This window comes from Thalassophryne amazonica, chromosome 3, assembly GCF_902500255.1.
Source record: "Thalassophryne amazonica chromosome 3, fThaAma1.1, whole genome shotgun sequence".
Classification (NCBI taxonomy): Eukaryota; Metazoa; Chordata; class Actinopteri; order Batrachoidiformes; family Batrachoididae; genus Thalassophryne; species Thalassophryne amazonica.
Window position 1 is genome coordinate 130359549 of NC_047105.1, and position 19434 is coordinate 130378982.

Below are 19434 nucleotides of genomic sequence, written 5' to 3' on the forward strand. Positions count from 1 at the left end.
ATTGTTTGCGTGGAGGAAGTTGGTTTATCTATTGCTCTCAAGTTAAACATAATTGCGTGGGTCTTGAGATGAGTGTCGAGGTTGTTCTTAAAGTTGTTTATGCTACTACGACTGATGAAGGATGCTGGTAAAGAATTCCACCAGACTGCTGTTCTATTCAAAAAGATGTGCCTATGGTGCTCTGTTCTGCAGCGATTACGAATTATGGTGTCCTCTTGTGACAGTGCCAACATCCGAAGAGGCCAGCTGCAAGCTAGGTGGGATTACAGGGGAATCTTCAGTGAGAAGTTTATACACTGTAATAAGATCATGTCTCAGCCGATGGTAGACGAGGGTGGGTAGCTTTAGCCTTTTCAGTCGTTCCTCGTATGACAGGTTTTTTCAATTTCAATTTATTTTCATTTATATAGCGCCAAATCAAATCAATTTTATTTATATAGTGCCAAATCACAACAAACAGTTGCCCCAAGGCGCTTTATATTGTAAGGCAAGGCCATACAATAATTATGTAAAACCCCAACGGTCAAAACGACCCCCTGTGAGCAAGCACTTGGCTACAGTGGGAAGGAAAAACTCCCTTTTAACAGGAAGAAACCTCCAGCAGAACCAGGCTTAGGGAGGGGCAGTCTTCTGCTGGGACTGGTTGGGGCTGAGGGAGAGAACCAGGAAAAAGACATGCTGTGGAGGGGAGCAGAGATCAATCACTAATGATTAAATGCGGAGTGGTGCATACAGAGCAAAAAGAGAAAGAAACACTCCGTGCATCATGGGAACCCCCCAGCAGTCTAAGTCTATAGCAGCATAACTAAGTGATGGTTCAGGGTCACCTGATCCAGCCCTAACTATAAGCTTTAGCAAAAAGGAAAGTTTTAAGCTTAATCTTAAAGTAGAGAGGGTGTCTGTCTCCCTGATCTGAATTGGGAGCTGGTTCCAGAGGAGAGGAGCCTGAAAGCTGAAGGCTCTGCCTCCCATTCTACTCTTACAAACCCTAGGAACTACAAGTAAGCCTGCAGTCTGAGAGCGAAGCGCTCTATTGGGGTGATACGGTACTATGAGGTCCCTAAGATAAGATGGGACCTGATTATTCAAAACCTTATAAGTAAGAAGAAGAATTTTAAATTCTATTCTAGAATTAACAGGAAGCCAATGAAGAGAATAGAATGAATATGGGCGAGATATGCTCTCTCCTTCTAGTCCCTGTTAGTACTCTAGCTGCAGCATTTTGAATTAACTGAAGGCTTTTCAGGGAACTTTTAGGACAACCTGATAATAGTGAATTACAGTAGTCCAGCCTAGAGGAAATAAATGCATGAATTAGTTTTTCAGCATCACTCTGAGGACAAGACCTTTCTAATTTTTAGAGATATTGCGCAAATGCAAAAAGCAGTCCTACATATTGTTTAATATGCGCATTGAATGACATATCCTGATCAAAATGACTCCAAGATTTCTCACAGTATTAGTAGAGGTCAGGGTAATGCATCCAGAGTAAGGATCTGGTTAGACACCATGTTTCTAAGATTTGTGGGGCCAAGTACAATAACTTCAGTTTTATCTGAGTTTAAAAGCAGGAAATTAGAGGTCATCCATGTCTTTATGTCTGTAAGACAATCCTGCAGTTTAGCTTATTGGTGTGTGTCCTCTGGCTTCATGGATGGATAAAGCTGGGTATTATCTGCGTAACAATGAAAATTTAAGCAATGCCGTCTAAGCACAGAGATGAGTCCACTGTCTGAGGCCATAAGAAGATCATTTGTAACCTTCACTAATGCTGTTCTGTACTATGATGAATTCTAAAACCTGACTGAAACTCTTCAAATAGACCATTTGTTGGGTATTTTCTCCTCCAAACATTCTTAAAACCTTTGATAAGACAAACAGAGTCAAGAAACACCAGTGAGACAGAAAGTCAAATTAATCACGCGCGGAGTGCGGCCAGGCTGTACACCAAGGCTACACTCAAGTCTGGCCTGTGCTCCCGCTCTTTTTATTAGAGATGCCCTCATTACATCATAAAACTTGTCCTAAGGGGGGGGGGACAACGCGAGACAAGTTTCTTCCCGTAACATAAACACATACGTCAATAAGCGCAGCTGTAAGGACAAAACAGTTTCTTTCTTTTACTCTTATCGTCGGAGGTCAGCACATCTCGTTCGTCTGTTGCAGTTATCAGCTGTGTGCATCTGCCTGGAGTGTCCTGGTCTTCACACTAAGCATCACGTCACAACAGTCAAAACAACCTTCAGTTCTTTTACTCCCAGTTCAGCCTGACCCCGTCATGCTTCACTCCCAGTCGTTAGCGGCTACGAAAACAAGTTGTATAATAATAATAATAAGTACATCCAGCTCTTCATTCCCAGTTCAGATTGACCCCAGCATGCTAAAACAAGGTTGAATAACACGTACCTTCTCAGGTTAGTGCAAACAGCACAACACCGTTCTCATAAGAAAGAAGACAAAGGTACAAATGTTTAACAGTGATAACATATATATATATATATATAATATATATATAAAATCCTTAACATTTCCACCTGTTTATCGCCTGTTAACCATATAGTAGGCATCACCCAGCTTAGTTAGTTAGTTTATTAACTTAGTTATTCTGTCCACGTTTTATTAATTGAACACCACCAACAGATGGAAGATTCGAAGATCCAGCTGCTATTTGATCAACCAGTTTATACTCGTCAGGCACTCTCTGGGACCTCCTATTGCGTCAATATATGTTGGATTTCCTACTCCTTTCCAATCTCTTTTTACTCTGTCTGGCTATGCCGTTCGCCAATCCTCAGGAATAAGAGAGGCTGCATATGTCGTAACGTCTCAGGGGTCAGGGGTAGGCTTTAACTGGTAACATAATGATATTAATGCACAATACCTGACACATTTCGTGCAGTCTGTCAAAGATTCTGTTAGCACCACACCACCACCATACATCACTTCGGCTGACTGGTATAAATGAACCGTTTTTCTGTATTATTCGACTATCACCCACTTGTCTTATTACTTTTTTCAGCTAAAGCTTCATAGGCTAAGAGTGTGTTAACTCATCACTCAACAGTTCAAGCTTGAAGACTGGAGTTGTGAGCTTTTCAATATCATCTAATTCTCAGTACAGTCATTATAGTTTTCTCCACTAAGGTCTGACTGTTCAATGCTTGATATTTTGGCATAGTTTGTTGGAAGGCCAGATTACACTGTACAAATGTATTTGACACCATTTTGCCAACCATTGTTTTGATATAAGGGATCACACAACACATGCAAAGTCCAATCAGAATTAGGACTATAATAACTGGTGTCACCATTTTCAATAGTAACTGCCAACATGGTCCTGAAGTCAACCAGGACCAGGGATTCCACCGGTTCACGGCTAGGGTGTCTTTATGCATTGCATCACGAAGTTTATTCAGCTCTTCCAATGCGTCCTGCATATCCACTGAATGAATGGAGTCTGGGATGAAAGTACAGCATGTTGTGTTCTGCTGAACACAACATTCCTCCCTGTGAACCAGTAGCAAGTCTAAAACCATGCGATTTTGCATCACCATGGTACGTAAAGCATCTATTTCAGTGTTTTGAGCTGCTACTATTTTTAGTTACATTCATGAACAGACCCAATCGATAATTCAGAGTTTCAATCATTAATGAATTTTTTCCCACTCCTATCCAGGGGAACAATGAATGTGCTATTTTATCTCCTACAGACCACAATTTTTTGGTCCTTTAGTACATCCGAGCCCCACATGTGATCATGTGGTAACACATCTGGGTATATCAATCTCCTCCGTCTGGTGCTGCCATTCTTCTCTGTGGAGGTCCTACCCCATATGTATGGTCAGTCACCTGGGTAGGTGCACACACACCACCCCATTTGGTGGGAGACTCATGTACAGTCTGGAACCACAAAGCCAATAGATGTCATCATACACCGGAGTACCATTTACAGGTGGTAGCAAAAACTTACTAACATAAGCAACATGATTCATCCGTTCCCCATGGACAGGAGCCTGTATAATTACATCCCCGTCCAATGTGATGAAGATAGTACCATCCACATATTATGTTTTGGCTAGGCCTTAATTATTTGATAAAACATACGTTTGGGTACACAGACGTTTCTTAATTTTACCTACAGTTTATTCCCTGTCCCGTAAAAGCAATTTGGGAATGGCCGTTGTGATGACAATTTAACGTGATGATATTTTTGCATTTCCCTTCAGTCTAGTCAATGGAGCAGCACTTGGGCACGCTTGTACGTCCTCTGTTGAAATCCCTATCATATAAGTGGTTGCACTGAGGCAAGTGGTGTTAGAACTGCCCCCGAAATGCCATTTGATTATGCATCCGTATGATAAGACATTCTGTCACCCTAGCAGGGTACGGTTTAGCCGTCAGAGCTGGGTGTGTTGAGGATATAGGTATTTGCGAACAAACATAACAATTAGTAACGTAATTCCATAGCCAATAAATGAACATATCTGTACCACATATTAGTATGGTATATATGAGGGTGTCCATCTGTCTCGTTCACATTATGAATAAACCTCTTCTGACGTTGCTTGCGTTGTTCTCTGTAGTTCAGTCATGATTGCTAGGATACAGTGTTGTTAACCACCTCACCTAATAGTGCAAGGATCTCCCTGCTTCACTGGCATTGAGACAATTCTATTGCTAATTAAATAGACTCCCTTGTAGCCAGACTTCCCCTTACACTGTGGAGGCCGCCAACACACGCTGTATCTTACAGTGATGTATCCACGTTGATCTCTCCGCTATCTTTACTGCAGTTGGTGTTGTAACAGCACTTGGTATAGACCTTCCCAACGAGGACTGGACTCTGATGAACACCCAGTCTCCTGGCTAGACTACTGGAAGGCCGTCCTGTGGAAGATCAAAATTATTCGGCAGTAAATGTGTTTAAGTTATCTCTTTCTGTGTTAATGTCTTTTCATAAAATTTGCTAATGTTTGTTCCTCATCTGCTGTTTTAGTATCCATGTCAAAATTGGTAGACGATATGGTCGTCCATAAAGTATCTCAAATGGTGTTAACCCTGATGGTGTTGGTGTTATTCTCATATACAATTTTACTAGGTCCAACATTCAATCCAGGTTCGTTTTGTCTCTTCTATACATTTCCTTAATCTTATTTTTATTGTGCCCTTTGTCCTTTCCACTAATCCGGCACTGTGTGGTTGATAAGCACAATGATTTTTGGAGATTGACCTGTAGCGTTCTCCTACGTATTGCACTATTGTATTAACAAAATGCGCTCCATTATCTGAATAAACTGTTTCTGGTATTCCCAATCGTGGAATGAATGTCTTTGCACAATGCCTTAGCCACATGTAAGTGCATCTGGCATGTTTTGTAGGGAACAATTTCTACCCATTTTGAGAAGGCATCAATTACGACCTAAACAAAATTCCTTCCCTTCATGTTTACTCAGCTGTATATAATCCATGTGAATCACTTGAAAGGGATATTGTGGTTGTTGGAAATTTGCCTCTTTGGGGTCTCAAATTGCCTTGTGAATTGTGTTTTGCACATGTCATGCATGCTCTACAATGCTGTTTTGCATATGCATCGAACCCATAAAGACAAAAAATAGATTGCAATTGCGATATCATACCCCCTGATGAGACTGCGTCACGCCATGGCTCATAATAGCTGCCCATTTAAACATATTTTTTGGCAATATGGGTTTCTTTTGTGGGCATACGTACAAATCATTTGCATACGTAGCTCCTTTATTTATCCACATCTGTTTTTCTTTCAGTTGCCTGCTGTTGCATGTCAGCAAGCAGTGTAGGACCTAAATGCAAATCTGGAGTGGTTTCCTGTACAACAAAAATAGAAGCTGCTGCTGCTTCCTCTTTTGCTGCTCTGTCAGCAAAATCATTTCCTTTTGAAATACTGTCAGAGCCCTTGGTGTGAGCCGCACATTTGCATATAGCAATTTGTTTAGGCAATTTCACAGCCTTCAGTAGTGCAGTTAGGAGTGTGGCATGAGTCACTGGCTTTCCAGATGATGTCACCATTCCACGCTCTTCCCACAGTTTTGCAAACACATGCACTGTGCTAAAGCGTACTGGCTGTCTGTATAAATTGTTACAGCCGTACCTTTAAACAGATAGCAAGCTGCAGTTAAAGCAACTAATTCAGCTGGCTTTGTGCTGAAAATGAGGATGGCAATGAAGCAGACTCCAATACTTCTGAATTTGTGACAACAGCATATCCAGATTGTGTTTGTCCATAAAGCGTTTTTAGTGGAAGAAACCACCACATACACAATTGTACTGTTTGGGATGGGTGTGTCCTGGAGGTCTGGGCGTGCTTTCGTACAGACCGTAGCTACATCAAGACAATTGTGCGGCTCACCATCCCTCAGGTAAAGGTATCAATGTGGATGGATGCAATGTTGTACATCGTTTCTACCGTAAGGTGTGGTTGTGATAATAGCAAGGACATGCACGAAAGATGTCTTGCTGGGGACAAAAAGGCTCATGTTTGTCTGCAACAGAAGTGCAGAAACTGCATGTTGAACTTTCAGTGTCAACTGATGGAATAGAACAACATTACTTCTACTTTGAACAGCCATAGAGTCTGCAACAACAGCCTGTACACATGGTGGTAGAGCACTTGCCACTGCATCCAATTTAGAGAGTAGTAGGCAACTGGCCTTAATTTTGAGCCATACACTTGAACCAAAACACTAGTCATGAACTTATTCTTACAATCAGCTGTTTGAATGAATGGTTTACTATAATCTGGTAGTGCCAAAACTGTGGATGACACTAATGTTTGTTTTACTTTTACAAAAGCTTCCTCAGCATCTTTGTTCCATTCCAACACGGTTGACATTGAAATATCATCCTTGTACATCAAATCAGAAAGTGGACTAGTCAATTCTGCATAACAGGGAATCCATGCCCTGCAGTAATTAGTCAGTCCAAGAAATGACATCATCTGCTTTTTGGTTTGTGGTTTTGGAGCGTGTAAAATTGCTTCCTTCCTGTCAGACAGGATTGTGCGCCCTGTGGCTGATAATTCATGTCCTAAATATTTTACTTTATCCCTACACAACTGAACTTTGTTTTTACTCACTTTGTGGCCATTATCAAATAAGAAACATAATAATGCTACTGTGTCAGTTATGCAGTTTTCTCGTGTGTCAGAATGTCATCAACATACACTAATAGTTGGCTATCTGCCGGTGGAACAAAATTGGCTAAACATGCTGACATGACTTGAGAATAAATAGTTGGACTCTCTGCGTAACCCTGCGGTAATCTGGTAAATGTATATCGTTGTCCTTTAAAGGTAAAAGCAAACCAGAATTGACTATCTGGGTGTACTGGCACAGAGAAAAATGCATTACTTATGTCAATTACTGAGAAACTATTAGAATTTGGTCTCAGCGAATTTAACAAGGTGTGTGGATCTGGGACACATGGTGCTCTTTTAATCACAGCAGCATTTACTGCCTGCAGATCTTGAATCATTCTCCACCCCACTGAGGGCGGAGCCTTTTTTACAGGAAATATGGGTGTGTTACATGGTGAATCTGGACATGGCACTATTACTCCTGCTGTTAATAAATTCTCTATTACTGGCCTGATTCCTTCAATTGCATCAGGTTTCAATGGATACTGTCTTACACATGGTCTGTATTCTGTTTTTGGTCTTATAACTACAGGTTGTGCATTTTTTATCAGTCCTACGTCTGAAGGACCTGTTGTCCACAATCCTGATGGTACCGAAGAGAGAAGATCATCTTCTTCAGGACTCAACTGAAACACTCAGGATTGTGAAGTGGACACATCAATGTGTGTTCCAGCTGTCAGCACCAATGAGACATTAACTGGCACTTTATACAATTTAGTTGATGGACTGAACTCCGTTCGTGGTCCAACTCTGCTCCAATCAGTGGCTGACAAAGCTGTTATGACTGTCAGTCCCAATTCTTGCCATTCTGTCAAATATGGTTTACAAAGTGACACATGTAATGGCATACCTGTGAATCTCAATTTTAAACATCTTCAGTGGCACCTGTTACTGTTATGACAGCTGTTGAGTTGCCATCATGAATCAAATCGGTCATTGTCAGCTTCACAGGTGAAATATTTTCAATTTGTTTTCATACACTGGTGTTCCTGGCAATATGCCACTATGGACTCTAAATACACTCTCAAATCTGCATCTAAACTCTGTCCATGGTTCTCTTTCTGAGTTGTCCTGGTAATTTCAGTATAATTTATCTTTGGTCCTAACACACCTTTTGCACGTGTAATCATAGCTTCCACTCTTGTTTTCAAGACTGGATCATCATGTGGCAATGGTACGCCATCCTGGTCTGCAGGATTCCAGTCTCCGCGTATCTGACTCCATTTTAGGGCCACATGCTTTCATCCACACCTGTTGGACTTCAGGTCCACTAAGGTGGTAAGAACTTCTAATGTTTTCTATATCCTGCATAAATCCCTCAATATCGACATGTGGCGATGGTATCATGTCGACTGCTGCTTTGATATCATCAGCATTCCATGTTCGATATACGAGCATGGTTGATTGATGTCCTGCTGTTCCTGCACGAGGATTTGGTACTTCTATCATAGGATAGGCACCTCCCTGGTCACTGTGTTCCACCATGGGAGGGGCTGTGGGCACTTTCGCTTGACTGCGTGTTTGTGGTTTTTCTGGTTTTTCACTTTTTACCTTAGGTTTTACTGCCAAATCATACTGTGGTGGCGGTACATCGTCATCCTCTGGTAGAGGAGATAAGGGTGTTGTTGTCACCGACGATCCAGCCGGCGGTGGTTGCTGAGGCTGTTCTGGTTCTCTGTGCTGAATTATCACATCTTCTTCTGCCTTACCTACAGCTTTCTTTTCCTTGCTTTCTCTAATCGTCGCTTCTCTGCTCCCTTCCGTCTGTTCTCTGCTTCCTCCTCCCAAAATGCCACTAAATCTGCCCCTACTTTCTGCATCTTTTTCTCACACCTTTATGTTGCTGTTCTAACTCCTTCTTTAGCTTCTGTATACTGATCAGGTTCAGTCGTCCGTCAAAGTCATGTTTATTTATCCAGGTCTCCAATTTCTTTGTTGCTTTTGGATTTTTTTGCTTCCATAAATTTCCAGTCGTCAGTTGATAAATTTTCCTTATTTTTAGACGTCTTACCCCCCCTTTTTATTATCCCTTGTTATAATTTGGACTTCAGACGGGGGCACACCTAGGGTGTTCTAAATCTGAAGTTTTCACACTTTCTTTGGACGTGACAATTAATTTGCCGTCGTGTGGTTGATTCCTTTCACCTCCCGTAGGAAGCGGAATCACTTGCCTCTGCTTCCACACGCACGGTTGTCACTAACGTTGTCCAAAGTATTACACTTTCACACAGTTATTTACACTTACACAAACACTATTTACACATAGAAACACTTTTAATAATCGTACGCGTATTCTTAGCCCAGGGGAGCTCGCCCTCCCGTGAAATTTAACTAATGTCCTGCATTAGGGGACTCCGCCGTCCCTGCCAGATTTAACTGCTTTTTTACAGTGCACGTATTTCTACCCGGGATTTCCTTTACGTATTAAAACAGAGGAGTCCGTATCCTCCTTCCGGAATTTAACTACGTGCGTCCCTCGCAACCGTAGAGGAGTCCGCCCTCCTTACAGAGTTTAACTGTGTTTCATTAACAGACAATTCTGTATCATCGCTTACGGAGTTTAACTGTTTTATGTGATCACTTTTATCCCTACCGGTACGCGTATATAAACAGAGGAGTCCGCACCCTCCTTACAGAGTTTAACTGCTTTGCATTAACAGACGATTCTGTATCATCGCTTGCGGAATTTAACTGTTTATGTGATCTGATCACCACTCACTCAGTACTGTTTACAAAGAAATTTTACTCACTGACTCGACTTCCTGTCTGTCTTCTTCGGGAAAATCTCGTCAACCAGACGATGCCAACGGTGGTCGACAATTGCAGACACGATCAATCGATCGGACCTTGGCCAAGGATTTACGTCTGGACTTGACGACCTCCGCTGGACACCTCCGGTATTGTTGAGATCCCGGACGTAGCCCCCAGTCAATGTTGGGTATTTTTTCCTCCAAACATTCTTAAAACCTTTGATAAGACAAACAGAGTCAAGAAACACCAGTGAGACAGAAAGTCAAATTAATCACGCGCGGAGTGCGGCCAGGCTGTACACCAAGGCTACACTCAAGTCTGGCCTGTGCTCCCGCTCTTTTTATTAGAGATGCCCTCATTACATCATAAAACTTGTCCTAAGGGGGGGGGGGGGACAATGCGAGACAAGTTTCTTCCCGTAACATAAACACATACGTCAATAAGCGCAGCTGTAAGGACAAACAGTTTCTTTCTTTTACTCTTATCGTCGGAGGTCAGCACATCTCGTTCGTCTGTTGCAGTTATCAGCTGTTGTGCATCTGCCTGGAGTGTCCTGGTCTTCACACTAAGCATCACGTCACAACAGTCAAAACAACCTTCAGTTCTTTTACTCCCAGTTCAGCCTGACCCCGTCATGCTTCACTCCCAGTCGTTAGCGGCTATGAAAACAAGTTGTATAATAATAATATAATACATCCAGCTCTTCATTCCCAGTTCAGATTGACCCCAGCATGCTAAAACAAGGTTGAATAACACGTACATTCTCAGGGTTAGTGCAAACAGCACAACACCGTTTTCATAAGAAAGAAGACGAAGGTACAAATGTTTAACAGTGATAACATATATATATATATATATATATATATAAAATCCTTAACACCATTCCTCTGCAGATGATCACTTAGCTGTTTTACAACTACCCTTTCAAGAATTTTTGAGAGAAAAGGAAGGTTGGAGATTGGCCTATAATTAGCTAAGATAGTTGGGTCAAGTGGTGGCTTTTTAAGTAATGGTTTAATTACTGCCACCTTAAAAGCCTGTGGTACATAGCCAACTAATAAAGATAGATTGATCATATTTAAGATCGAAGCATTAATTAATGGTAGGGCTTCCTTGAGCAGCCTGGTAGGGATGGGGTCTAATAGACATGTTGATGGTTTGGAGGAAGTAACTAATGAAAATAACTCAGACAGAACAATCGGAGAGAAAGAGTCTAACCAAATACCGGCATCACTGAAAGCCCAAAGATAACGATACGTCTTTGGGATGGTTATGAGTAATTTTTTCTCTAATAGTTAAAATTTTATTAGCAAAGAAAGTCATGAAGTCATTACTAGTTAAAGTTAAAGGAATACTCGGCTCAATAGAGCTCTGACTCTTTGTCAGACTGGCTACAGTGCTGAAAAGAAACCTGGGGTTGTTCTTATTTTCTTCAATTAGTGATGAGTAGTAAGATGTCCTAGCTTTACGGAGGGCTTTTTTATAGAGCAACAGACTCTTTTTCCAGGCTAAGTGAAGATCTTCTAAATTAGTGAGGCGCCATTTCCTCTCCAACTTACGGGTTATCTGCTTTAAGCTGTGAGTTTGTGAGTTATACCACAGAGTCAGGCACTTCTGATTTAAAGCTCTCTTTTTCAGAGGAGCTACAGCATCCAAAGTTGTCTTCAATGAGGATGTAAAACTATTGACGAGATACTCTATCTCACTTACAGAGTTTAGGTAGCTACTCTGCACTGTGTTGGTATATGGCATTAGAGAACATAAAGAAGGAATCATATCCTTAAACCTAGTTACAGCACTTTCTGAAAGACTTCTAGTGTAATGAAACTTATTCCCCACTGCTGGCTAGTCCATCAGAGTAAATGTAAATGTTATTAAGAAATGATCAGACAGAAGGGAGTTTTCAGGGAATACTATTAAGTCTTCAATTTCCATACCATAAGTCAGAACAAGATCTAAGATATGATTAAAGTGGTGGGTGGACTCATTTACATTTTGAGCAAAGCCAATTGAGTCTAATAATAGATTAAATGCAGTGTTGAGGCTGTCATTCTCAGCATCTGTGTGGATGTTAAAATCGCCCACTATAATTATCTTATCTGAGCTAAGCACTAAGTCAGACAAAAGGTCTGAAAATTCACAGAGAAACTCACAGTAACGACCAGGTGGATGATAGATAATAACAAATAAAACTGGTTTTGGGACTTCCAATTTGGATGGACAAGACTAAGAGTCAAGCTTTCAAATGAATTAAAGCTCTGTCTGGGTTTTGGATTAATTAATAAGCTGGAATGGAAGATTGCTGCTAATCCTCCGCCTCGGCCCGTGCTACGAGCATTCTGGCAGTTAGTGTGACTCGGGGGTGTTGACTCATTTAAACTAACATATTCATCCTGCTGTAACCAGGTTTCTGTAAGGCAGAATAAATCAATATGTTGATCAATTATTATATCATTTACTAACAGGGACTTAGAAGAGAGAGACCTAATGTAAAATCACAACAGAGTTGCCTCAAAGCGCTTCACACAGGTAAGGTCTAACCTTACCAACCCCCAGAGCAACAGTGGTAAGGAAAAACTCCCTCTGAGGAAGAAACCTCAAGCAGACCAGACTCAAAGGGGTGACCCTCTGCTTGGGCCATGCTACAAACATAAATTACAGAACAATTCACGGACGAATATACAAGAAATGCTATTGGCGCACAGGCGCACAACAACTTGATATAAATTCATTAAAATATGAAATCCAGCATCCTGATGAAGTGGTGTAGAAGAGGATTTTCTTAAAAAGAAGAGCTGAAAGTTCAGCTACAATTTGACAGAAAGTACATTTGAGATGATAGCCTAGATTTGATGTTTTGGTGAAAGAAACTTTTGTATTTCTTCATAACTGATATAAATAAAGTCCAGACATATTCAGTGACTTGGAAATGTTCATGTGTGGTACTTACCATTACTATATATGCAGACAGGGGGAGGAAAAACAAATCCACATTTTGACTATGTCAGTGTTTTGGCCCCTTTAACCCTTACCCTAAAAGGGGCCGTAATTTTCCTCCCAAAGGGATTTTTGTCTAAAAAACACAATTTTTGTCCATTTGGACAATACATCTTCCCCTAAAGAAAACTTCAGTGGCCTATTGAAACATGATATATCACCACCCATTTGAAAGTATCTTTACATTTTGAATAAATCAGCCCTGTACCACCTTTTTTTGGAATGTGTAGCAGGCCTTAATTGTTAACATAAAGGTGTCAAATCTCACTATGATTGGGCATTTTATGGTAAAGGCACCAAATTTTGCATAAACGTTTTCTGATATATACAAAACAGAAAAAAACAACAACTGATACAATCCCTCCATGTGAACCACAATGTAAAATAAAAGTGAACAGGTTTACCATTAGCAGTGCTACAAGGTGTGGACTTGGCCTTCCTAATCCTTCCATTAATTCCACTTATACACGTCGATAGTGAACAGTCTTCACACATTCTATCGCAGTGGAGGCAACACATCTCACAAACTCTTTACCTCAGTTTATGTGTCCTCTCAAAAGCAAACAGGACTTGGACACGCCCTAAATGCATTGATGCTGCTTCTTATGCACCTGTCACCAAGACAGGGCCCTAAGATCTAGGCTTTCAGTGATAACCTATACTCAGCCCTCAGCAACGTGTCTGTATATTCTCATATTTTCAAATTCATTCATGTCTCTGGGAGCTCAACCTGCTATGCTCAGAGATATATTAGGATGAAGGTTCAAGTCTTTAGGTTCCTGATGTTTCTTGTATTACTGGAGGATTGAGAGTCCTGGAATCTAACCAGTGTTCTAAGGTAGTGACTGGATGTCTTTGGTCCTTGGAACTTTCCATGGAATCCCTGGGTACCACGAGCACGACTTTGTGTCAAATGGGTGGTTACTCATGGAGAGGCAACTGTATTATTCCATGTCAAACTGCCATATCTAGTGTATTTCTTTGATTTTGAATAATCGAAAAATATGAACGACATGTCAAATTTTGGGATTGCTGCTATTTTCAGGCTTTTGTGGAAGCCAGATTATATAATATAGATCAAAACATACTCAATCTTCCCACTCTGCGCAAAAAGAAAGCCCAGGGTCTGTGAATCTAATTACAAGTGAGTTTTAAAGTCTAAATTTGGGACAAACACTGTTTTCACAAAATGTGAAAAAAATCACTGAAATGTCTTCTGTAACTTTAACATTTTTGAAGATACAAACCTAATACAGTGGTCCCTCGCTATAAAGCGGTTCACCTTTCGCGGTCTCGCAGTTTCGCTGATTTTTTTTCATGCAATTTTGCATGCTTGTTTTTTTTTTTTTTTTTTACAGCGCACTGTGTTCTGCGTTTTTATCAGGTGGGCCGGTCGCGGCACCGGTCGGCATCACCGCGATTGCTCTCACTGCCTCCGATGCACTTACTGAGTCTGCGGGCTCGGTAAACACCGCAGCGGGCCACTCACACCGCCACCCCCGTCTGCAACTCTGGCAACAGCAGAAACTCCGCTCGCTGTTTTGATGCAGAAAAATCCACAGCGCCCCGCTGGATGGTCTCGGTAACCGCAGCCGCAGAGCCCCATGGCCATGACTTGCCTATTGCTCTCACTGCCTCCGATGCGCTTACCAAGTCTGTGGGCTCAGTAAACGCCGCAGCGGGCCACTCACACCGCCCCCATGTCTGCTGTGCAGAGCTGTGGCCAATCTGGCACCACCTCCCTGTCTACTGAATGGAGGTTCGGCCAACTTGGCAACAAGTCCAGAGACTACGCTCGCTGTTTTGATGCAGAGCGCTCCTGCAGCCCGCAAGGATAGACTTCTTGCGGAAAAATCCACAGCACCGCACGGTCTCTGTAACCACAGCTGCAGAGCTCCGTGGCCACTGAGAGAGGTTTGTATTTTTTTTAATGACCTGGATTTTTTGCATATCCCGCATCTGTTCCCCCGGAGGCAGTGAGTGAAGGGAGCATGCGCATTGTGTTCTGCGTGTCTGTTTATAATCTTCTCGCCCAGAAGAAAAAAGAGAGTGTTTACACAGGAGAGAAAATTGATAAAATGTTAATGCCTGTTTGAGAAAAGTGTATAAAGTGTGTAGTGAGGGGTTTTACAGCCTTTAAAACATCTATAATAATTGTAAAAATAATGCTGACTACTTCGCAGATTTCACCTATTGTGGGTTATTTTTAAAACGTAACTCCCGTGATAAACGAGGGACTACTGTATTTGGCTTTTCAGTGTAACTTTGTAACAGGAATAACATATCAAATTGACTCAACAGGGCTGAGGGTGACCTTGGAGCCTGATGCAACTTCAGCCACGACACTATAACCATGTGGCACGTTGTCCCGTTTAACATCATCACTGTGTTACTTCTCAGGATCCCAGCAACAGAACAAAGCCGAGTGGTCGCCCGACACATTCGCTGATTCGCTCATTTCGCTGTCAAACAGAAAGGGATTCAGCCTCAGACAGATCATCCAATCATCATGCAGAAGCTGAGCGTCCGGGCTGGCCAAGGCCCGCCCACTGCCCCATAGACCCCCAGACACGCTGAGCGTCCGATGGGCGGGACAAAGCCCAGCATTTATCCAATGACTCGTCTCGTTTTGCTGCAGTCTTTGCTTCGCTACTGTTTATAGCACTGTGAAGCTGCGGGAATGAGTGAGAGGAAAGCTGCCATGGGACGGGAAGGTGGGGGCGCCGCTCTGCTGTAACGTAACGTAACCACAAACCCCCCCCCGTCAGGACAACCCCCCCACCCCGTGCCGCCACCCCCCCGCGATGCAGCCCCGGGTGGCTGCCCGGTCAGCCCGCCTCCAGGACCGCCCCTGCTGTTAGAGACTGGCAGCTGGAAACCATTCGAAAAATTTATCTGGCTTTTGGTGAAAATTTTACGGGCTTCACAGAGAATAAGGACTGTTACTACAGCTTTAAGGATGGTCGGCTCCGAGCTGCAACGACGAGCACAAACCACCGGATCATTTCTAAACGGATGGCTCTGTGGATACGAGACCGTCGTGCTCTTTCTCTGGTTATCATAAGAGCTGGACATCAGCCATTTTCCGGCAGATTTCACTTTTAACAAGAGATTTTGTCATGGAAAGCCGCGCGGAGGCTTTGCGCATCACGACCGATTCGCTGATGAAGCGAGACAAAGGAACACCTCCATTTCTGAGTGCCAGGGGACAAGTTGGGACATGCCTATCTCGGCTTTCAGTGCTTACCAGTCGAGTGAGTATAAGAGAAATTGTGGAGAGCTGGGCATGTCCCAACTTGTCCTCTAACACTCCGAAATGGCGGTGTTCCTTTGTCTCGCTTCATCAGCAAATCGGTTGTGACACACAAAGCCTCCGCGCGGCTTTCCATGACAAAATCTCTTGTTAAAAGTGAAATCTGCCGGAAAAATGACTGCTGTCCAGCTCTTGTGATAACCAGAGAAAGTGCACACGACGGTCCTGGCTCCACACAGCCATCCGTTTTGAAATGATGTGGTGGTTTGTGCCTCGTCGTCGCAGCTCAGAGCGCGGCGCGCCGACCGTCCTTAAAGCAGTCCTTAAAGCTGTAGTAACAGTCCTTATTCTCTGTGAAGCCCGTAAAATTTTCATCGAAAGCCAGATACATTTTTCGAATGGTTTCCAGGTGCCAGTCTCTAACAGCTTCTGAAAAAATTCTGATGGAAAAAAAATCCTTTTCATTCCGCCATTTCCAGACAATGAAAATCCGACGAGGGGGCGGGACCACTCCTTCCCAAGGCGTGCTCACAGGTGAATGATGTAACCGACAGGTGTGGAAAAACTCACGCATGCGCACGAGGGTTCAAGCATGTCTGATGTAAAAACATATGAATGAAATCCATATAGTCTTTGAAAAAAATAAAAAGGACCGTTACTTTATGGACAGACCTCGTATGTGTTCTATGTCTGTTGTTGACATTCTGCTCATGTCTGTCCTCAGATTGGTCCGTATTCTGAGGTTTGATGGAAATCACCGCTACATAAATAAAACTGGATTTCATTTATTGTGAATGTGATTTGCTAAATTTTAGTGCCTGGCTGTAAACATGTTTATTTCTGCTCTAAAGTTTAACATTTTACCATGGAGTTCTATGGGAATGTGCTCTGTTTTAGAGCCAGCCTCAAGTCGCCAATCAAGGAACTGCAACTTTTTATACTTCTGGCAGAGCTTCATCTGAGGCCATACCCCTTGGTCATTAATGTACACCTTGCAGATCAACAATAGTAAACATACTATAAGTATAGCATGATATAATCAATGAGTTTGCATTGACACAAATGATGTGTCCATGTGGCGATGAAGTGCCACCCTGAAGTAGCCAGGATGTTTGGGTAACACAAAAATAGACAGATAAGATAGACAGACTGATTGATCCTAACAACTTCTTTTTTTAACTTTTCAGGTGTGTGAACAGTCCAGCATGGTCTGCAACACCCAACAACTTGGGTGTAAGAACGTTTGCTATGACAAAGCCTTTCCAATCTCCCACATTCGATTCTGGGTCTTTCAAATCATCTTTATCTCTACGCCAACATTACTCTACCTTGGTCATGCCCTTCACATTATTCACAAAGAGAATAAACTATGAGAATATATGCAGACACACTCAGGGACTGAATTCAGCAAACTTCCCAAGTACTCTGACAACAAAGGTCACATCAGGATTAAAGGCAACCTGCTGGAAACCTACATGACTGCCATCTTTTTCAGAATCATTCTGGAGATAGCATTCATCATTGGGCAGTATTATCTTATGGCTTTATCATGAACCCAAGAATTGTTTGCTCCAGAGATCCCTGTCCATTCACTGTGGAGTGCTTCATGTCTCGACCCACCGAGAAGACCATCTTCATTATATTCATGTTGGCGGTGGCCTACGTCTCACTTGTCCTCAACATAATTGAGATGTTGTGAAAGTGTAGTGACACGGACCCACAACAGGGGGCGCAAATGAACGGTCAATAGATGAGCCAAAAGGTAACAATTTAATGTTGTGAAACGTGCACAACGAACATACAGACAATCTCAGAATATAATTACAGTCAAATTACAAAGGTGACGTGTGGGCAGGCTCGAGGATAGAAGACGTCTGTCCTGAGAAGAGCCGGAACCACACGATTTCCGCCCCCACAGAACCTGGTGAATACTGGAGCCGCCAAGTCCCGAATTCCCAGGTGATCACCGTCCCCGACTGTCGGATCTGGTACTGCTGGCGAAGAACAAAGACAGTCAAGTGTGGGTGTGTGTACACCCAGTAACAACAGCGGTGGGAATGCCACCTCCACCTCTCACTCAATATGTTGCAGAGTACCGCAGTGATTCCTCAGGGGAAAAGAGTGCTGTCCTGCACTCACTCATCCTCCACAGAAAAAGGAACCGGTACTCCTGCAAACACTCACAATATACAGATATATTGCAAAAGACACAAACGGCTGAGGATATTACCTCCAATGAAGTATGATATCTCGGCGATGAGGTGGAGATGACGTCTGGTCTTTATGGAGTGCGATGATGAAGAATGTGTGACAGCTGTCAGGAATTAATGAGTGACAGCTGTCACTCCTGGCTGTGTCCGTGGCGGCAGCGCCCTCTCATGCCTGAAGCCCGCACTTCAGGCAGGGCGCCCTTTGGTGGTGGGCCAGCAGTACATCCTCTTCTGGCGGCCCACACAACATGAGATCTTCTACCTGGTGTGTTTTAGCCCATTACGCAGAAAGTCCAAAAGGGCCCCAATGTCTGTGTTGGGTATTTTCTCCTCCAAACATTCTTAAAACCTTGATAAGACAAACAGAGTCAAGAAACACCAGTGAGACAGAAAGTCAAATTTATCACGCGCGGAGTGCAGTCAGGCTGTACACCAAGGCTACACTAAAGTCTGGCCTGCTCTCCCGCTCTTTTTATTAGAGAGGCCCTCATCACATAAAAAACTTGTCCTAAGGGTGGGGGAAGGATGACGCAAGACAAGTTTCTTCCCGTAACCTAAACACATACGTCAATAAGTGCAGCTGTAAGGAAAAACAGTTTCTTCTTTTACTCTTATCGTCGAAGGTCAGCATCTTGTTCGTCTGTTGCAGTTATCAGCTGTTCTGCATCTGCCTGGAACACTAAGCATCACATCACAACAGTCAAAACAACCTTCAGTTCTTTTACTCCCAGTTCAGCCTGACCCCGTCATGCTTCACTCCCAGTCGTTAGCGGCTACAAAAACAAGTTGTATAATAATAATAAGTACATCCAGCTCTTCATTCCCAGTTCAGATTGACCCCAGCATGCTAAAACAAGGTTGAATAACACGTACATTCTCAGGGTTAGGTGCAAAACAGCACAACACCGTTCTCATGAGAAAGAAGACAAAGGTACAAATGTTTAACAGTGATAACATATATACAAAATCTTTAACATTCCCCTCCTGTTTATCGCCTGTTAAACATATAGTAGTAGTTATCACCTAGCTTAGCACTTCTTTCTTGAGATTTT

General features: G+C 42.7%; 1 pseudogene; it reads left to right on the forward strand.

Annotated features, from left to right (window-relative positions):
- Positions 1-204: 204 nt before the first annotated feature.
- On the forward strand, positions 205-17871 carry LOC117507840 (annotated as a pseudogene).
- Positions 17872-19434: the final 1563 nt, after the last annotated feature.